Below are 19,853 nucleotides of genomic sequence, written 5' to 3' on the forward strand. Positions count from 1 at the left end.
CTATGATCATATATATTTTATGAGCGGAGAGGAAGGAGCTCATTGACCACTCTCTATTCTGCCTCTCCTGGATTTGAGAGTGCCACCACACATGCTCTCCTGACTCATTACAACTAGAGTGAAAAAATTCCCAGGAGCTGTTTCTGAAAATATTCACTCCAGTTATAACAAATTTAGTCCCAAGGGGCAGGCCTTTTCCTTTAATAGCACTTTCTTTCTCTTAGCTTCAGCAATTTGATCATTGTTGTTCTGCACATTATTTAAACATCAGTAGCTAGTTCTTAGAAAAATATTTTTGAAAGTCTAATAAAATGTGCTTGCGTTAAACCCAGATAAAAAGTGGAATTTGGTACCTAAAAGCCAAAAATTTCAGTACGCTAGAAGTTCCTAGGCCATTTTTTAAATCTTTGGTTGCAAATTTGGCAGTGAAAAATTAGACCGTTGTAGTCTTTGCCATTTACTGCATCCTGTAGCCTACCTAGCTGGAACTCCACAGAACTCTGAACAAGAACCAGCCTGTCATTCAATCAGCCACATAGGCAAATTCATTTAAAACCTGATAGAATGTTGTAAAAACTAGTGGCTTTTCATTTTTGCAGCTGGTTCTATCCTATTGTACTTTTTCTTAATGTAACCAAGAAATGCACGTGCATTTTAGACCGGTTTATTTCATTAAAATATTTTTGTTTAGACTTTCTGGCTGTACTGCAAGACCAGAAATTATCCCAAAGTATATGTGTCTGTTATCCAAGGGTTCTGAAGCCAGATTCATCAGCTTGACATTAGTTAGCCATCCGCCAAGGCAGAGAGCCTTGCATTGGGAAGAGGCAGAAGGTGGATGCCAGAGACATAGAAGATGCAACCTCTGCTCAAAAAGAGCTTTAGCCTTATTTGAAAATAAGTACACACTTTCAACATACAATGCTAAAAAAAGTGAATAGTTTAAAACCTGGTTTATTGGTTTTCAACTAGCCACTTTTGAAGAAATGGTATACGTAATGGCACTCAGCTTAGGGTCCTCCAAGACTCAATTTTAGCCCATTTAGGTATTCAATTTGTCCCTGTTACATCCTGTGGCCACATGGTACACCACTCTCCTTGGCCACTCACATCCAAATGGAAATTAGAGGATTGGACCATCCAAAGTAGATTTTTTAAAAACCAACATGGCAGCCTAATGATGGGTCACTGGTTTTATCTCTTTGTCCAAAAGACAGCACAAATATTTCTGTTTGTGTTGCTTTTCCCCTCCAGATGCCTCTGGTACCCACTAAGAAAGAGGTCCACATGGAGGACTTCCTGTCCTCTCTTCCAGAAGGTGCAATAGCACAGTGTCCTAGGACGTTCATTCCTGATTGTCGTAGGAAAGGAGTGTGTGTGTGCGTGTGTGTGTGTGTGTGCGCATGCACTTTCTTCTATATTGGGGAAAGGGGGGATCCTAAGTTTCATAACCCTAATTTAGAAACAATTTGCATCTTTAAAAAAAATTACACATTCCTTATTCCCAGGCAAGCTATAGTCAGACAGATGATGAAAGTAACATGAAAACTGGTGATGATGGAGAGCCCTGTGGCCACACAGAGGAGGAAGACAGCAGCCTGGCAGCAGCCTCACCGAAGAGAGGAGCCACCACACCCAGCAGCTCCCGACAGACCCCCACCCCTAAAGATGTGTCCTGATGACTATAGTGCAGCTAACTTTTTGTTCTCAGATTTGTAGTGCATAGGTGTGTGTTTCAAGAAGGAAAAAAAAAGACTTCTGTTCAAAGTTAATTTATCAGCTACATCCTCTGTAACATGGTTCATCCCTGGTTAAAAAGCAAACAAACACAGGCTGAAAACCCGTGCTGCTGTTATACACAATGGCAGTATTAACAAGCATTTTAAACCTTTGCACATGATATTGAACCTGTTCAGTTTACAATGACAATATTAATACTGTTTATAGCTAGACGTTTGATTTCTGAATTCTTTGAGATTTTAGCAAAACAGTTTATTATACACTGTACATTTTTTTCACAGCAATTGGAAAAAAACAACCACTTGCAATCATTCAATAACCCTGAAGAATTTGGTTCCTGAGTGTACAAACTCAGAGCCCAGAAGCCAAGAAGGGTCCTTGGCCTGCACGGTCTGTAGTTGACTCCAAGTCTCTGTGAGCAGTGACTTGAACCAAACACACCAGGAATAATCCATTCTTTGGGGCCTCTTTCCAACTCGAGGTTGTTTTCTTTCAAGATACTCTAACTAATCAGCCATAGAATTTAGTGTAAATATTTTTTTTTCCAAATAGATATCATATTCAAAAAAGGCAGCATTCAAATTATATAGAATCTAGTTTTTAAAATCAGCACAGATCTTCTTAAAAACTGTGAACTATGTTTTGAAATACTCGTTACTAAAGCTGTTTATAAACCACAGGTGCCATAAGATCCCCAAACGGACTAAAGTTATCTCTGCTCTTCCATGGTCTTGTTCCTCTCGTTTTGGCTTTAGGAAGCATGTCTTTAACAGCACCGCTCGTTCACAAGTTCCCCCATCAAGTTGTTTGGAGGCCTTCAGCTTTAAATGTACAGGCTTAAAGTGCGCTTGCAAACGTTTGCTCTCCTTTTTTTCTGAATGTTGATTGCCTTAGCTGGCCACCTGGTGTTCTGCATGTAGCCTTCTGTGGTCATGTGAAAGGAGACAGGCTCTTCTAAGTTGAGTTGGGATTTTTGCACTCAGTGAAAAGCTGAAGTGCAAAAGAGCTATCAAAGACAAGAGGATAAAAGACTGGGATAGTCTTTTCCAAGGACCCTCTTTAGAGGGCCCTAAAGACCTCCTTTGGGAATTCTGGGGAAAAAGAAAAAGTAATCTTCTACTTGCTTCAAGATTTGATTTTTTTAAAAAAAGCCTGCGACATATTCAATACATTATGCTTAAATTAGCAGTTTCTCTGGAATTCCTGTCTCTCCTTTAAAAGAAAGGAGAGAACATTTTAGAACAATAGTTCTCAAAGTGTGTTCCCCGGACAAGCAGCATCTGCAACACTTAGGAAGGTCTTCGAAATACTAATTCGTAAGCCCCACCTCAGGCCTACTGAATCAGAAGCTCTGGGGGTTGGGTCCAGAAGTCTGTTTTAGTCAACCCTCTAGGTGATTCTGATGCTCGCTAAAGGTTGAGAACTACTGCTTTAGAATGAAGTCGTATAATAAAGTCTCTGAAAAGGCCTTATTCAGAATAAGCAAGAAAGGTTCTGTGATTCACTTTTGCTTCTGGGGCTGGCAAAAACCTTCTCCGAACCCACACACCAAGTTCTTAGTTGGTAGGTGCCCAGCCAAGTCCTGACATCTTCATGCCCCCTCTGCAGAGGGCGGCTGTACGATGTTCACATGTCTGCGTTTGGTCAGACATCATCTCCTTGGCTGCCCTTTGAAACCAAATCACTTGCCTTGGGGATAAAGTGCTCAATTGGCATTAGTGAGAAGCCCATCCTATCCCTTGACATACTTAATCATATATCTCTCCAGAGAACTCACCTGACAAATGTCCCTGAGCACAGGCTGACACCAAAGTGGCACAACTGCACAGTTCTCAGATTTCTTTGCACGGATTGATTTTTATTGCGGGTTTTGTTGGGGTGTCTTAATGTTCATCTCTTTTCCACTGCCCATCCTCTGTGAACCCATACCTCTCTAGATGGAGCAGGTGGCCACTGGTGCCTCATACTCAGTATTGAAAACCACTACATCCCAGCTACCTATAATGCTGTCAGCTCAAAATCATAGCCAGGTAGTTCTTGAACTCGGAACTTAAATCCTGCACGTGGCACTCCACCACTGACTGGACCGAGCTGGCATATGTTGTTTCTTTGTGTTTCTACATCAAAATGTTCGTCTAAGATTTGAACTGTTCTGCTGATAACCTTCCCCATTGTCATAGCTATTTCATTGCCAACCAACTCCATCACATGGTTGTTGATATCGTCATATAAAGCCATTGCAAGGACTCTGGAAACTGCCACCAATGACCAATTTCTGACTAACCAGCCACCTTTTCTCTCTCTTAGCTCCACGTCAGCACTGAGACCAGACTCAAGCACCCCTGTCCTGTAACCGAGACAAAATGGCGTGTGTTATTTTGGGGTTTTGTGTTTTTTGGTGGGTTTCTTTCCTTGGCTCTCCAGATTTACTTTTGGGGCCTGTTCTAAGTGCAAACCCAGCAGGTTTCACTTGTCCTGTCCATTAGATCCAACTACATCTTGCGGGGGTTGTTTCTTTCTTGTTTGTTTCTTGCGGGGGTTGCACATCCATCTCCATCAGAGCTGATAGCCTGTTAGTAAGCACTGGTCTAACACAGCCAACCCTCCTCCACAGCGCCATGTTAATGGAGGAGGGAAGGAAGGTGAAATCTACTGCATGGGATTCAGGAAACAGTTGTGGTTGGTCAGGACGGAAGTTGGGGTAAGTTTGGTTGGTCAGAGGGAGTTGTGCTGGAGATTGTGAAAAATGGGTTCTTGAATGATCTACTATAAGGCAGGGAAGGTTCATTTGTAAGTAGTAATGTGAACTGAATTGCATTAAGAGTGTGTGGCCTTTGTTGTGATATACTATGTATTTTCTTATATGCATGAGCCAAACTGTTGCATCATAATTTAGCACTGATGTCTGCTTTTATTTTGATCATCTTTGTCCACCCTTATTAGTTCTTGGCTGTTAACTGTAGATAGATCTTGTAAATCCAGCAACCTTTGGTTGCTGCATTCCCCTTGGTTCGATTCCACGCAAGGAGCCACAAGTGAGAACTCCACTGTCCTTAGAAGAAAGGGCATTTTTACTTTTGAACCAAAAAGAGAAAAAAAAATCAGAAGTGTTGCATCTTGAGGCGAATTAACTGTAAGACATTTTTAATTATGACTACTGCAATTTGACACCATTTGAAATAACCAATTCAGAGACACTAAAGATTTCACAATATTCATTGGTATTGTAAAAAAAAAAATACTATTGTATGGATTTTTGTATTGCTGTTAAGTATTGTTTTGTGTGTGTGTGTGTGTGTGTTGGAACCTCCTGGGGACATGTTATATTTTGAAGTGATTAAACTATTTAATTGTGTGTCTATATTTTGGAGTGGAATTATTTCTTCATTAAAAAATGTTTCTAAAAACACTATATCTTGGGTGTTTTATTCCTTTGTTTCAATGAATCTTTCCTAAAGCAACGTGGAGTCAGTCTGTTGAAAGAAGGAAGGCAGGTAAGTACTTGCAGTTTAAAGCAGGACCCATTGATGGAATATTGAGCCACTGAGGCAAAATAGCTCACCTTCTCTTGCCTTGGGGGATGCATGGTTTTTACCATTCTACTGTTTTATTAGCATCTGTGAGTATCTAATAGAAATACTATTCTGCTGTTTATGGAAATCCTTATTATAATTGATATGGAAGTGAGTTTGAAATTCTAACAGCTAACATATTTCATGTTTGTATCACACACTGTTCTTAACACTTTATGTGACTTCACTCAATTCTTTGAATCCTCTGCATCTAGCCATGTATTCTGCAAATATTAAGTGCTCAATGGTTTTTTTGTTGAATTACTGAATAAATGAATTAGTGGTGTTTGGTTTGTTTTTTTTTCTAGAGCTAGTGATAAAGGAGGATCAGCAGGGCTAGGAAGTCAATGTGGTGACAGCAACAGCAATCAAATTAAGCGATCCAAGAAGAGTGTCAAGAGTCCACATGTTAAGTGTTCTTATCTCAGAAACAAACCACAAAGGGACACAAAGAAACTTTTGGAGGTGATGGCTATGTCTATTACCTTGATTGTGGTGATGGTTTCACAGGTATTTAAATATGTCCAAACTGATCAAATTGTATACATTAAATAGGTACAGATTATTGTGTATCAATTATACCTCAATAAAACTTTAAAACAAACACATACAGATATAAATCTTGCATGCACAGATGGAAGAAATAGAGTCCACAGTGACAATCACTGCTTCTATTCACATCTCTCCCTCAGAACCTCTGTGAGTCCCATGCAATGGAAGATTGGGTGTTTCACTTGCTGAAAGATCTGTTTTCTTTACAGGATCTGTGAGGCTGGCTCTACGCTTCAAGAATAGCATTTTTGGGAAATCTGACTCTGGTGCTGAAAGTCTGTGCTCACAGGGTTGGGTTGATTTGAAGTCCATGGAAACAGCTGTCAACACTCTAGACGCACTAGAGAGAGAAATTAAGAAGTTCTCCATCAATTACAAAGGCAAATACTGACCTGAGATAATCGTGAGAGGGAACTCACACAGTCCACCTCCCTTTGAAGGTGAGAGCCAAGGGCATGTCCAGCAGCTCCTGTCCACATCCCTTTGGGCTCTATCCCAGTGACTCACCACTTCATCTCTTAGTGGCCACATTTAGCTCTGCCCTACCTCAGCATTTCCCAAATTTATTGAATTACAAAAGCCTCCTGAGAAGTTGATTAATTCTGATTTGGCAGATGTAGAGTAGGGTCAGGTAATCTGGATGGTATTTTTAATAAGCACTTCAGGTGATGCTTACAGTCTGACCAGTTTTAACAAATGCTATTATGCTATTTCTTTGCTGCTCAAAATATGGTCCAGTGACTAACAGAATTAGCATCACCTGGACTTTGAGGATTCCCGTATATAGGACATAAAGATACCTTTCCCAGAAGTTGCCATCATCTAATCATGTGATCTTTCTGGTGATCAGCCCCATTCTGAAGCTATCTAGGAACCTACAAAGAGTCACCTCATTAGCATAAAAAATATACTCTTGTCACTCAGGAAATTCCAAGGGCTTTTGAAGCTCTGTGCCAGGAGCCAGGTACAAAGACCAGAGAGACCACATATATTCTCCATTATGCTACACAATAATACTTGCTTTTATATTTGCCCATGTAGTTACCTTTACTGTAGACCTTTATTTCTTCATACAGCTTCAAGTTACCATTTAGTGTCCTTTCATTTCAACTTGAGGACACCTTGTAGCATTTCTTGCAGGGCAGGTCTACTTGTAGTGAACCCCTCAGCTTTTGTTTATTGGGAATATCTCAATTTCTTCCTCACTTTTGAAGGACAATTTTGCCAGATACAGAATTCTTGGTTGATAGGTTCTTTTCTTTCAGCACTTTAAATATGCCCACTGTTTTCTGGCTTCCATAGTTCCTGATAAATAGCCAACTGTTCATCTTACTAAGGTTCCCTTGTACATGATAGTTGATTCTTGTTGCTTTCAAGATTCTCTGTCTTTGACATTCAACAGTTTAATTACAATGTTCTTGATGTGGACCTCACTGAATTTATTCTACCTAGAGTTCATTGTGCTTGTTGGATGTATAGAAATAAATTTCACAGATAATTTTTCAGGGAGATTGGTTAGGACATCACTGCAATAATCCAAACAAAAAGAAATAATGATAGTTTAGACTAAGGGTAGAGTAAAAGTGGTTATATTCTAAATATGTTTTGAGGGTAGAACCAACAGATTTTGTGGGTAGATTGGATGTGTGTGAGAGAAAGAGAAGAAATAAGGATGATAAAATAATTTGAGAACCCAAATAACTGGGAGAATTAAGTTAAACTACTGAGAAAGAGCAGAATTTGGGTGGGTAGAATTTCAGGAGCTAATTTCTGGACTTAATACCTTCGAGATGCCTATTAAACATCCAAGTGAAAAGACGGAGGAGTATTGGAAATGTAGGCTTGAAATTCAGAAGCAAAGTCTGAACTGGTGCTACAAATCTTGACATCATCACTATAGAGATAATAAAAGAGACTGAAAAGGAATGGTCAGAAATGTAGGAATAAAATCAGGAGCTGTGGTGATGATCAACTGTGTTGATGCAGCAGCTGTCACATGAGTATTGAATTGAATTGATTTAATCATGTTCAAAGAATCTCTTTGCTATTTTCAAGCTTGAAGAACTCCTATGTTCTTAATGAAATCTTCATGAACCCTGAGTGAAAAGTCATGTTTGCTTTTCCTCTAAAAGCCTCAAGGGAGTTGAGTACTATAATAAATCCACAGAGTTGATTAGACGAATGGATACCTAGAATAACCAATGCAGAGAAGTCCTTAAAAGAGCTGATGGAGCTGAAAACCAAGGCTCGAGAACTATGTGAAGAATGCAGAAGCCTCAGGAGTCGATGCGATCAACTGGAAGAAAGGGTATCAGTGATGGAAGACGAAATGAATGAAATGAGCCGATTCTGATTTTCATCTCCACACACCCTCAAAAGCTAGCTCCTTTTCCTAGTTTCCACTTGGTGAGATCAATCCACAAAGACAGTGCTGACAATCTACATGTTGTTGATAGGCTTATAACAACCAAGTCAATATAGAAAATATTTCCCTATTGACTCTCTAAATAGCTTTTTAGTGAAAAGGATATATGTAATCATTATTTTTGGAAGAGGAGCCTTTCTTTTATGACTTCTGCAATTTCATCTGCCTCCATTATTTTCAGAGGAAGAAAGGCTAAGTAAGCAAGAAAGTTAGGAATTAAACCCAGTCTTGATCAAGGGAGGAGCCAGGATGGCTGAATCGGAACAGCTCCGGTCTACAGCTCCCAGCGTGAGCGACGCAGATGATGGGTGATTTCTGCATTTCCATCTGAGGTACCGCGTTCATTTCACTAGGGAGTGCCAGACAATGGGCACAGGACAGTGGGTGCAGCTCACCGTGCGCGAGCCGAAGCAGGGCAAGGCATTGCCTCACTCGGGAAGTGCAAGGGGTCAGGGAGTTCCCTTTCCTGGTCAAGGAAAGGGGTGACAGACGGCACCTGGAAAATCAGGTCACTCCCACCCGAATACTGCGCTTTTCCGACGGGCTTAGGAAATGGCGCACCAGGAGATTATATCCCACACATGGCTCAGGGGGTCCTACGCCCACGGGGTCTCACTGATTGATTGCTAGCACAGCAGTTTGAGATCAAACTGCAAGGTGGCAGCGAGGCTGGGGGAGGGGTGCCCACCATTGTCCAGGCTCACTTAGGTAAACAAAGCAGCCAGGAAGCTCGAACTGGGTGGAGCCCACCACAGCTCAAGGAGGCCTGCCTGCCTCTGTAGGCTCCGCCTCTGGGGGCAGGGCACAGACAAACAAAAAGACAGCAGTAACCTCTGCAGACTTAAATGTCCCTGTCTGACAGCTTTGAAGAGAGCAGTGGTTCTCCCAGCACGCAGCTGGAGATCTGAGAACGGGCAGACTGCCTCCTCAAGTGGGTCCCTGACCTGTGACCCCTGAGCAGCCTAACTGGGAGGCACCCCCCAGTAGGGGCAGACTGACACCTCACATGGCCAGGTATTCCTCTGAGACAAAACTTCCAGAGGAAGGATCAGACGGCAGCATTCGCAGTTCACGAAAGTCCACGGTTCTGCAGACACTGCTGCTGATACCCAGGCAAACAGGGTCTGGAGTGGACCTCTAGCAAACTCCAACAGACCTGCAGCTGAGGGTCCTGTCTGTTAGAAGGAAAATCAACAAACAGAAAGGACATCCACACCAAAAACCCATCTGTACATCACCATCATCAAAGACCAAAAGTAGATAAAACCACAAAGATGGGGAAAAAACAGAGCAGAAAAACTGGAAACTCTAAAAAGCAGAGCGCCTCTCCTCCTCCAAAGGAATGCAGCTCCTCACCAGCAACGGAACAAAGCTGGACGGAGAATGACTTTGACGAGTTGAGAGAAGAAGGCTTCAGACGATCAAACTACTCCGAGCTACAGGAGGAAATTCAAACCAAAGGCAAAGAAGTTGAAAACTTTGAAAGAAATTTAGACGAAGGTATAACTAGAATAACCAATACAGAGAAGTGCTTAAAGGAGCTGATGGAGCTGAAAGCCAAGGCTCGAGAACTACATGAAGAATGCAGAAGCCTCAGGAGCCAATGGGATCAACTGGAAGAAAGGGTATCAGTGATGGAAGATTAAATGAATGAAATGAAACAAGAGGGGAAATTTAGAGAAAAAAGAATAAAAAGAAACGAACAAAGCCTCCAAGAAATATGGGACTATGTGAAAAGACCAAATCTGCATCTGATTGGTGTACCTGAAAGTGATGGGGAGAATGGAACCCAGTTGGAAAACACTCTGCAGGATATTATCCAGGAGAACTTCCCCAATCTAGCAAGGCAGGCCAACATTCAGATTCAGGAAATACAGAGAACCCCACAAAGATACTCCTCGAGAAGAGCAACTCCAAGACACATAATTGTCAGATTCACCAAAGTCGAAATGAAGGAAAAAATGTTAAGGGCAGCCAGAGAGAAAGGTCGGGTTACCCACAAAGGGAAGCCCATCAGACTAACAGCAGATCTCTCGGCAGAAACTCTACAAGCCAGAAGAGAGTGGGGGCCAATATTCAACATTCTTAAAGAAAAGAATTTTCAACCCAGAATTTCATATCCAGCCAAACTAAGCTTCATAAGTGAAGGAGAAATAAAATACTTTACAGACAAGCAAATGCTGAGAGATTTTTGTCACCACCAGGCCTGCCCTAAAAGAGCTCCTGAAGGAAGCACTAAACATGGAAAGGAACAACCAGTACCAGCCACTGCAAAATCATGCCAAAATGTAAAGACCATCGAGACTAGGAAGAAACTGCGTCAACTAACGAGCAAAATAACCAGCTAACATCATAATGACAGGTTCAAATTCACACATAACAATATTAACTTTAAATGTAAATGGACTAAATGCTCCAATTAAAAGACACAGACTGGTAAATTGGATAAAGAGTCAAGATCCATCAGTGTACTGTATTCAGGAAACCCATCTCACGTGCAGAGACACACATAGGCTCCAAATAAAAGCATGGAGGAAGCTCTACCAAGCAAATGGAAAACAAAAAAAGGCAGGGGTTGCAATCCTAGTCTCTGATAAAACAGACTTTAAAACAACAAAGATCAAAAGAGACAAAGAAGGCCATTACATAATGGTAAAGGGATCAATTCAACAAGAAGAGCTAACTATCCTAAATATATATGCACCCAATACAGGAGCACCCAGATTCATAAAGCAAGTCCTGAGTGACCTACAAAGAGACTTAGACTCACACACAATAATAATGGGAGACTTTAACACCCCACTGTCAACATTAGACAGATCAACGAGACAGAAAGTTAACAAGGTTACCCAGGAATTGAACTCAGCTCTGCACCAAGCGGGCCTAATAGACATCTACAGAACTCTCCACCCCAAATCAACACAATATACATTTTTTTCAGCACCACACCTATTCCAAAATTGACCACATAGTTGGAAGTAAAGCTCTCCTCAGCGAATGTAAAAGAACAGAAATTATAACAAACTATCTCTCAGACCACAGTGCAATCAAACTAGAACTCAGGATTAAGAAACTCACTCAAAACCACTCAACTACATGGAAACTGAACAACCTGCTCCTGAATGACTACTGGGTACATAACGAAATGAAGGCAGAAATAAAGATGTTCTTTGAAACCAACGAGAACAAAGACACAACATACCAGAATCTCTGGGACACATTCAAAGCAGTGTGTAGAGGGAAATTTACAGCACTAAATGCCCACAAGAGAAAGCAGGAAAGATCCAAAAGTGACACCCTAACATCACAATTAAAAGAACTAGAAAAGCAAGAGCAAACACATTCAAAAGCTAGCAGAAGGCAAGAAATAACTAAAATCAGAGCAGAACTGAAGGAAATAGAGACACAAAAAACCCTTCAAAAATTAATGAATCCAGGAGCTGGTTTTTTGAAAGGATCAACAAAATTGATAGACCGCTAGCAAGACTAATAAAGAAAAAAAGAAGAATCAAATAGACGCAATAAAAAATGATAAAGGGGATATCGCCACCTATCCCACAGAAATACAAACTACCATCAGAGAATACTACAAACACCTCTACACAAATAAACTAGAAAATCTAGAAGAAATGGATAAGTTCCTCGACACATACACCCTCCCAAGACTAAACCAGGAAGAAGTTGAATCTCTGAATAGACCAATAACAGGATCTGAAATTGTGGCAATAATCAATAGCTTACCAACCAAAAAGAGTCCAGGACCAGATGGATTAACAGCCAAATTCTACCAGAGATACAAGGAGGAACTGGTACCATTCCCTCTGAAACTATTCCAATCAATAGAAAAAGAGGGAATCCTCCCTAACTCATTTTATGAGGCCAGCATCATTCTGATACCAAAGCCAGGGTGATACACAACCAAAAAAGAGAATTTTAGACCAATATCCTTGATGAACATTGATGTAAAAATCCTCAATAAATTACTGGCAAACCGAATCCAGCAGCACATCAAAAAGCTTATCCACCATGATCAAGTGGGCTTCATCACTGGGATGCAAGGCTGGTTCAATATATGCAAATCAGTAAATGTAATCCAGCATATAAACAGGACCAAAGACAAAAACCACATGATTATCTCAATAGATGCAGAAAAGGCCTTTGACAAAATTCAACAACGCTTCATGCTAAAAACTCTCAATAAATTAGGTATTGATGGGACATATCTCAAAATAATAAGAGCTGTCTATGACAGACTCACAGCCAATATCATACTCAATGGGCAAAAACTGGAAGCATTCCCTTTAAAAACTGGCACAAGACAGGGATGCCCTCTCTCACTACTCCTATTCAACATAGTGTTGGAAGTTCTGGCCAGGGCAATTAGGCAGGAGAAGGAAATAAAGGGTATTCAATTAGGAAAAGAGGAGGTCAAATTGTCCCTGTTTGCAGATGACATGAGTGTATATCTAGAAAACCCCATTGTCTCAGCCCAAAATCTCCTTAAGCTGATAAGCAACTTCAGCAAAGTCTCAGGATACAAAATCTATGTACAAAAATCACAAGCATTCTTATACACTAATAACAGACAAACAGAGAGCCAAATTATGAGTGAACTCCCATTCACAATTGCTTCAAAGAGAATAAAATACCTAGGAATCCAACTTACAAGGGATGTGAAGGACCTCTTCAAGGAGAACTACAAACCTGCTCAAGGAAATAAAAGAGGATACAAACAAATGGAAGAACATTCCATGATCATGGGTAGGAAGAATCAATATCGTGAAAATGGCCATACTGTCCAAGGTAATTTATAGATTCAATGCCATCCCCATCAAGCTACCAATGACTTTCTTCACAGAATTGGAAAAAACTACTTTAAAGTTCATATGGAACCAAAAAAGAGCCCGCATCGCCTAGTCAATCCTAAGCCAAAAGAACAAAGCTGGAGGCATCATGCTACCTGACTTCAAACTATACTACAAGGCTACAGTAACCAAAACAGCATGGTACTGGTACCAAAACAGAGATATAGATCAATGGAACAGAACAGAGCCCTCAGAAATAACGCCGCATATCTACAACTATCTGATCTTTGACAAACCTGAGAAAAACAAGCAATGGGGAAAGGATTCCCTATTTAATAAATGGTGCTGGGAAATCTGGCTAGCCATATGTAGAAAGCTGAAACTGGATCCCTTCCTTATATCTTATACAAAAATTAATTCAAGATGGATTAAAGACTTGAATGTTAGACCTAAAACCATAAAAACCCTAGAAGAAAATCTAGGCATTACCATTCAGGACATAGGCATGGGCAAGGACTTCATCTCTAAAACACCAAAAGCAATGGCAACAAAAGACAAAATTGACAAATGGGATCTAATTAAACTAAAGAGCTTCTGCACAGCAAAAGAAACTACCATCAGAGTGAACAGGCAACCTATAAAATGGGAGAAAATTTTCACAACCTACTCATCTGACAAAGGGCGAATATCCAGAATCTACAATGAACTCAAACAAATTTACAAGAAAAAAACAAACAACCCCATCAAAAAGTGGGCAAAGGATATGAACAGACACTTCTTAAAAGAAGACATTTATGCAGCCAAAAGACACATGAAAAAATGCTCATCATCACTGGCCATCAGAGAAATGCAAATCAAAACCACAATGAGATACCATCTCACACCAGTTAGAATGGCAATCATTAAAAAGTCAGGAAACAACAGCTGCTGGAGAGGATGTAGAGAAATAGGAACACTTTTACACTGTTGGTGGGACTGTAAACTAGTTCAACCATTGTGGAAGTCAGTGTGGTGATTCCTCAGGGATCTAGAACTAGAAATACCATTTGACCCAGCCATCCCATTACTGGGAATATACCCAAAGGACTATAAATCATGCTGCTATAAAGACACATGCACACGTATGTTTATTGTGGCACTATTCACAATAGCAAAGACTTGGAACCAACCCAAATGTCCAACAATGATAGACTGGATTAAGAAAATGTGGCACATATACACCATGGAATACTATGCAGCCATAAAAAATGATGAGTTCATGTTCTTTGTAGGGACATGGATGAAATTGGAAATCATCATTCTCAGTAAACTATCACAAGGACAAAAAACCAAATACCACATGTTCTCACTCATAGATGGGAATTGAATAACGAGAACACATGGACAAAGGAAGGGGAACATCACACTCTGGGGACTGTTGTGGGGTGGGGGGAGGGGGGAGGGATAGCATTAGGAGATATACCTAATGCTAAATGACGAGTTAATGGGTGCAGCACACCAGCATGGCACATGTATACATATGTAACTAACCTGCACATTGCGCACATGTACCCTAAAACTTAAAGTATAATAATAATAAAAAAATAAAAAATTTAAAGAAAAAGAAAAAAAAAAGAAAGGCTAAGTTGTAAAACTCTCCCCTGCTGTTTGATGCATAAAAATAAAGTTTAAAAAAGGCTCTTCCACTTTATGGCAATGTGTGTTTGTTTAATCTTACTTACTGTTTGCTTTGAGAGATAAATTAAGTGAAAAGGTACATGCAAAGCACCTAGCAAGGTTCCAGAACATGATGGAAGCTCAACAACTGTCATTTCCTTTCCCTTTTTCCTTTCTGAAGTTTATGACCTTCATTTATAAAATGAAGGTGGTAGTTTTTTTGTTTTCAGAAAATTCACACAAAAGTAAATTACCTCCAAGATAAATATGAAAAAATATATCCAGCCTATTTAGGAATAAAATGACTGGATTTTAAAACACTGCTATACCTCTTTAAAAACCTACTAAATGAGCAAAGACTTTTAATAAAGTCAGTCAATGCTAAGGAAAGTGGACTATCTGCTACCAAGAATATGCACTTGTGAAAAGATTGTGTATGATTGGGTAGTCAGGCAGAGGGGTTGGGCAATGAAGGGAGGTAGAAGAGAGATTCCAAAACATTCATACTCTGCAACTCAATAGCACCACATCATGGACTTTCAAAGAAATTAAACTTGTTAGACACAAATATAAATACTTAAAAATCTGACAACAGAAAATAGTTAACTGAATCATGGTATATCTAAATGATGGAATATTTTGCACAAATAAATATGTATGCATAGACATTGAAATGACTGTGAACTGGTGAGAATGTATAATGATGGAACTACTTTGGAAAATAGTCTGACGATTCCGAAAAATGTTAAGCATAGAGTTACCATATGACCCAGCAATTCTACTCCTATGAAAATGAAAACGTGTCCACACAGAAATATGTACATAAATATTTATACTAGCATTTATTCATAATAACAAAAATGTGAAAACAATTCAAATGTCCATCAACTGATGAATGGATAAACAGAATTTGGTATAAACATACAATGTAATAATTATTTGACAATAAAAAGGAATGAAATGGGCAGGGTGCGGTAGCTCATACCTGTAATCCCAGCACTTTGGGAGGCAAAGGCAGGCAGATCACTTGAGGTCAGGAGTTTGAGACCAGCCTGGCCAAACATGGCAAAACCTCGTCTCTACTAAAAATACAAAAAATTAGCTGAGTGTGGTGGCACGCATCTGTAATCCCAGCTACTCAAGAAGATGAGACAGGAGAATCACTTGAACCCAGGAGGCAGAAATTGCAGTGAACCGAGATCACGCCACTGCACTCCAGCCTGGGTGACAGAGTGAGACTCCTTTAAAAAAAAAAAAAAGGAATGAAATACTGATACATGAAACAACATGGATAAGCCTTTAAAAGACTATGCTAGGTAAAATAAATCAGTCAAAACAGACCACATATTGTGTCATTCCATTTACATGAAGTGTCCAGAACACGCATATTCATATCCATAGAGGCAAGTAGATTAGTGTCTGCTTAGTGTTATGGAGAAAGGGAGAATGACTGCTAGTGAATATGGGATTTCTTTTTGGGGGGATGATGAAAATATTTTTAAATTGATTATGTTAATGGTTGCACAACTGTGAATATGCAAAAAAATCACTAATTTGTACACTTTAATAGATGAATTGTATGATGTGTGAATTAAATCTTGATAAAGCTGCTCTATAAATGACTGAAGAACTTTTAATAACAGGATCAAACACTTGTATCTGCTATGAACAATCATTAAAGTAGCATTCAAAAAATTGATATGAAACATACAACTATGTAGAAATATGCACAGAAAAAAGAGTAGGAGCGAGCTTCTGGGTAATATCTTTAAAAGGAACACATTTGGAGGAAATGGAAGAGGAAATAACATTTTGGTAACTGGAAAGCAAATGAGCACATGGTCACTGACCTAGCAAATCAGAGCAGGCTGACTCCTGTGCTGAGAACCAACCAGAATCCTCAAGTCTCAGGAACTGGCACCAGGTACCTCTGAAAATGGGACAGACAACAGGATTTGTTGAAAGCTTCTGAGGAAACAGATCCTAGATCCTCTTCTCTGCTTCACCCCACTGGGTGACTGTCCTCCCACTCTGGTGAAAACAAGAGGTTCATACTACAGAGAGGGCAAGATAGAGGGGGTCTGGTCTACTCTAGAGGATACCAGGCCTAACTGAAGGATGAGTATCATACAGACACACGTGGATTTTGTAATCCTGTACATCGTAAATTCTGAGACCCTCCAGCCAAATTTCTCCACTCAACACACAGAACACTGGCAGTCAGGCCTTTACCTTCAGATCAGAGATGAAAGAGCCTTCTTTGGGGCATCTGACCAACCCAAAAGAAAAGCCTTAAACATACTGACGTGGGCCCAAGCAGAGCACCCTAAAGTAAAGCTCATGTTCAATCAGCTCCACTCATATGCTGAGACTACAGATCAGCTATTTAGACCCCCACTTTTAAACAGGAGCAGACAATCAAGTATAACCAGATATTTGAGTAGATCCTTTAACATAAATGTTAGAGACCAAAACAAAGAGAAAGAAAAAAAGAAAAAAAAACCCTAGAAGAAAAGTGGTCTATGGTGCAGAAATTAAATACAATAATCCCAGCTGTTACAAAATTAAACCTACATAGGACAATGACTTAAACCCCAAAATGGGAGTTCCTGATTAGTAGGCAGCTCTCCTCCAAGTATTGATTTAGGGATCCAAGTTCCTTTCACTTTTTGAAAATTTGCAATTGCATTTCTTAGCGGATTCCCAAAATTGTATGATGGCCATGCTGAGAAAAACCTGCATTAACCCTTATTTACATCTAGCAAATAACTAAAAAGGAAAAGCTGGGTAATTATTCATCCCCAAATTGTTCAAGAAAACTAATAAGGCCCAGTGCAGTGGTTCATATGTGTAATCCCAACACTTTGGGAGGCCGAGGTGGGTGGATCACCTGAGGCTAGGAGTTCCAGACTAGCCTGGGCAACATGGTGAAACCCTGTCTCTACTAAAAATACAAAAAATTAGCCAGGCATAGTGGCAGGCACCTGTAATCCCAGCTACTTGGGAGGCTGAGGCAGGAGAATCGCTTTAACCTGGGAGGCGGAGGTTAAAGTGAGCCAAGATCGCCATTGCAATCCAGCCTGGGCGACAAGAGCGAAACTCTGTCTCAAAAAAAAAAAAGAAAGAAAGAAAGAAAAAAGACTAATCATAGTAAGCCATATATCTCAGCTTTGAATCTCATCTCCAAATAGCATATGCAATATAATAATGTAAGCACAGCATGTTAATCAACCAAAATCTCTATGGAGAAGATGGGAGATGAGATATATACATATACATGGTAGAGGGGCAGAGCTAACTTCTCTGCCATTTTCCATAATGGGAAGTCCACAGACAATGCCTAAAATTTATAAAACAAGAAGAAACACAAATATGTTATTTAAAGATGAGGTAAATACAAAAGGAAAAAGCTTTAAAAAGAGGTGGAATTAGTTGTTTCTGAGAAAGGAAATTTGGGGAGGATGAAAACTTTTTATGCCACGTGAATATAATTTTGATTTATAAATAGAAAAAAATGGTGGAAAATATTTTTTGGTATTAACAGTGATTGTTCCTGGGTAAAGGATTTTGGATAAATTTTTAAAATATTCTTTCCTCCATCTATATTTTCTGCATATTCTAAAGTAAACATGAATTATTTTTACAACCAAAGTATTAAAGTGTAAAAGTAACATGTCTGTCTCCAAAGTTGTAAGAGTTAAATGTGAAATGTTTTTAAACAAACTGGCATTTTAAAATTTTAGCTATTCAAATTAAATAAAAAGGAGATGAGTTTTTATGAGGTTAAATTGCTATTCCATATGATAGAAAATTTGGGTATATTAGATCCTTTTGTAAAACATACCAGATTACCACTATTATTTTCTGAACTACCTTGCCTCTTTTTTTTTTTCTTCATAACAACAAAATAAATGTCCTTCCAGGAAGTACCATAATTTTTAGGGTTTTTTTTGAGGCAAACACTTGACTGGTATATTAATCTATTCTCATGCTGCTAATAAAGACATATCTGAGACTGGGTAATTTATAAAAGCAAGAGGTTTAATTGACTCACAGCTCAGCATGACTGGAGAGGCCTCAGGAAACGTCCAACCATGATGGAAGGGGAAGCAAACACTTCTTTCTTCACATGGCAGCAGGCGACAGAAGAATGAAAAACCAAGTGCAGGGGAAGCCTCTTATAAAACCATCAGATCTCCTGAGAACTCACTATCACAAGAATAGCATGGGGGAACCACCCCCATGATTCAATTACCTCCTACCAGATCCTTCCCATGACATGTGGGGATTATGGGAACTATAATTCAAGATGAGATTTGGCGGGGGGGGGGACATGGCCAAACCATATCATTCTGCCCCTGGCCCCTCCCAAATCTCATGTCCTCACAATTCAAAAAATAATCATGTCCTTCCAATAGTCCCCCAAAGTCTTAAATCATTCCAGTATGGTCTCAAAAGTCCAAGTCCAAAGTCTCATCTGAGACAAGGCAAGTCCCTTCTGCCTATGAGCCTGTAAAATCAAAAGCAAGTTAGTTACTTCCTAGATACAATGGGGGTACAGGCATTGGGTAAATATGCCCAGTCCAAATGGGAGAAATTGGACAAAACAAAGGGGCTATAGGCCCCATGCCAGTCCAAAATCGAATAGGGCAGTCATTAAAACTTAAAATTCCAAAATGGTCTCCTTTGACTCCATATCTCACATACAGGTCACAGTGATGCAACAGGTGGGCTCCCACAGCCCTGGGCAGCTCCACCCCTGTGGCTTTGCAGGGTACAGTCCCATCCCAGCTAGCATAGAGTGTCTGCAGCTTTTCCAGGTGCATGGTGCAAGCTGTCAGTGGATCTACCATTCTGGGGTCTGGAGGACAGTGGCCCTCTTCTCACAGCTCCACTAGGCAGTGCCCCAGTGGAGACTCTGTGTGGGGGCTCCAACCCTGCATTTCACCTCGGCACTGCCCTAGCAGAGGTTCTTCTGCAGCAAACTTCTGCCTGGATATCCAGGCATTTCCATACATCCTCTGAAATCTAGGCAGAGGTTCCCAAATCTCAATTCTTGACTTACGTGCGCCCACAGGCTCAACACCACATGGAAGCTGCCAA

The 19,853-nt window shown here is 40.1% G+C and overlaps 1 protein-coding gene and 1 long non-coding RNA gene across 17 annotated transcripts in view; one reads left to right on the forward strand and one right to left on the reverse strand.

Annotated features, from left to right (window-relative positions):
* Positions 1-5,152, forward strand: part of DTNA (dystrobrevin alpha) — a 410,756-nt gene extending 405,604 nt beyond the window's left edge. For 10 of the 16 annotated variants that reach the window (XM_063597316.1, XM_055102473.2, XM_063597320.1 and 7 more), the window contains one exon: positions 1,509-5,152. The gene's annotated coding sequence lies outside the window, so the exon portion shown is untranslated. The remainder of the gene's footprint in view (positions 1-1,508) is intronic. The other 6 variants (XM_057300431.2, XM_055102475.2, XM_057300432.1 and 3 more) reach the window with 1 other exon arrangement.
* On the reverse strand, positions 4,728-18,950 carry LOC117976728 (uncharacterized). Its single transcript, XR_004667467.2, has 3 exons — positions 18,805-18,950; positions 16,601-16,680; positions 4,728-6,204 (listed from the first exon to the last, which is right to left on the reverse strand). It is a non-coding gene; the product is annotated as an uncharacterized LOC117976728 (long non-coding RNA).
* Between the last annotated feature and the right edge of the window lie 903 nt (positions 18,951-19,853).

The sequence above is a fragment of the Pan paniscus genome, chromosome 17, assembly GCF_029289425.2.
Source record: "Pan paniscus chromosome 17, NHGRI_mPanPan1-v2.0_pri, whole genome shotgun sequence".
NCBI classification, from domain to species: Eukaryota; Metazoa; Chordata; class Mammalia; order Primates; family Hominidae; genus Pan; species Pan paniscus.